At 38.6% G+C, this 2,180-nt stretch overlaps 1 long non-coding RNA gene across 1 annotated transcript; it reads right to left on the minus strand.

The window, feature by feature from the left end:
* Window positions 1-1,490: 1,490 nt before the first annotated feature.
* Window positions 1,491-2,180, minus strand: LOC135152398 (uncharacterized). Its single transcript, XR_010291500.1, has 3 exons — window positions 1,886-2,180; window positions 1,715-1,811; window positions 1,491-1,624 (listed from the first exon to the last, which is right to left on the minus strand). It is a non-coding gene; the product is annotated as an uncharacterized LOC135152398 (long non-coding RNA).

Here is a 2,180-nt window from a genome sequence, read left to right on the forward strand (position 1 = left end):
AAACATCCCTTTGCATAAGAACATAAACAGGCTTTTCCAGAAATATCCAGGCTTTTATTCGGCTTTTGTCGCTAAACGGGCTTTTACCCGCCAGGCTTTTATCAGGGCTATCATCGGGCCGGGCCGGCCGGGCCGGATTTTTATCATAAAATTAAGGCCTTGTAAGGACTTGCAGGCCAGACTTGGACCGGTCCGGACTTTTTATATCCAGGCTTTATCCGGGCTTATCCAGATAGGCTTTTTAGGACCGGTCTTTTTGTTCAGCTCTACTCTATATACAACCACCACATCAATCAAAATCTCTCAAACATATAAAATTCCGCGCTTAACAGGTGCTCACAGATACAAACTAGACAAAACCACACCAGACAAACCGTATATGGAATATGATATTTTTTTTTAGCCTCCACTGACCTATTACTTACTCCCTCCGTCCCAATGAATTATACACATTGGGACCGGACACGAAAACCAAGAAAAAGTGTAAGAAATGAGTAAAGTTAGATGTAAAGTGGGTAAAGTGGTGGGACCCACATATTTTTTAATAATAGATTTGAAATAGTGGAGTAAAGTAGTGGGTGTAATAGTGTTTTTATTATTATATAATGGAGACAGTGGGAGAATGTAGTGGGTGTAGTAGTGTTTTATATTATAAAAAGTTGCTATTTTGAAAATGTATAGAAATGATGGGACATCCCAAAAAGAAAACTGTATAGAATGATTGGGACGGAGGGAGTATCGGTTTAGAACGATTTAATCACGTCATCTGGTTGCGTGCGTCAGTCATTGATAGCAACTCATCTTATTTGGCTGAGGAGCCAAAAATATCCTACAGTTTTTGACATCCTAAATACAAGTATCTGGTTCATATCCTGCAGTATAACAAACTTGGCTATTTATGCAGAAATTAAGTTTAATATCGATAAATTCTCAATTTATGATTGAAAATATCCGTTGATTTTTTCAGATAATAAATTTGAAAAGCCGTCACAATTTTCTACTAACGTCGTAAATTTCATATAGCAGCGCAAGTATTAGTCATAAGTTATCCGTATTAAATAACCATATTTGTTGCAGTGCAGCAGGCCTAACCCCAGAGGAGGGACGAGCTAGGGTCTAGGGGCCTCATTATATACATCAGTTATCAAATATCGTATCGTTGGATGGTGGTACGGCTTAATTAAAATACATCATGCAGAGATCTGTTCACACTCCCCTGTCACTTGTGATGAACCATCAATGTGCCAACCACAGTGTAAACATCCAGGGGCGGATCTAGGATCTAATCTTAGAGGGGACACCAAAATATTTTCTTAATTAACTCATAAGTCATAACAGATTGATAAATGTACCTGCATGCTAGTCAAGAACCAGCAAGGCAGCAACCACAGTCTCACAAGTCACAGCCAAGCCAAAAGTATAGTATTTTGCGACAGTATTTAAATTCTTTCGCAATCCTGGATCAGCTTCAAGTTCATCTACTACAGTTTCCGGGTTTAAATCTGGTGGGTAAGATTCAGGAACATCTACAATTGGAGACTCATTTACTATTGGCTGGGGAGGTGTTGGAGATGAGGGGGGAGATGTTCGGAGTTTTTTATAGAATCGATGCATAATTGATTAACTGTTTAACAAATATAGGGTTGACATTTTAAGTATCAACTAACGATAATCAAAAGCTTACAAAGTTACAGTAGGGGAAAAATAAACACACCTTAATTTTGTAATCACAGAATTGAGAATTCCCCCTTTTCAGCTGTTGCCTGCTACTCTGCTAGCCTGCTGGTACCCATCAGGCCATCACCCATGACCTAATAATTTGAATTTAAAGCATAAACACAACAGATATCTATAAATTAGACACACAGTGACAATATAAACATACTTTGTTTAATCTTTAGATTCCGGAATTACTCTGCAGAAGAACTGAAGAAGAAACATCCATGGATTAGGCGGAGCTCGGACAGGTAAGGACAGAAAACGCAGCGCTCCACATCAGAAGCCTCAAGCACATATCTAATTAACTAGTAGCTGATAGATGATTCAGTGATTGTATTCGGTTTGTATTTGATCGGTGGGTAATTTGGATTAATAAAAAGGTGAGTACTTACACTAGCCAGGCACAAGCTCTGCTCGAGAGAACAGACTGCAGAGACTAAAACATATGTTATATCTATTCA

The sequence above is a fragment of the Daucus carota genome, chromosome 4 (genome assembly GCF_001625215.2).
Source record: "Daucus carota subsp. sativus chromosome 4, DH1 v3.0, whole genome shotgun sequence".
NCBI classification, from domain to species: Eukaryota; Viridiplantae; Streptophyta; class Magnoliopsida; order Apiales; family Apiaceae; genus Daucus; species Daucus carota.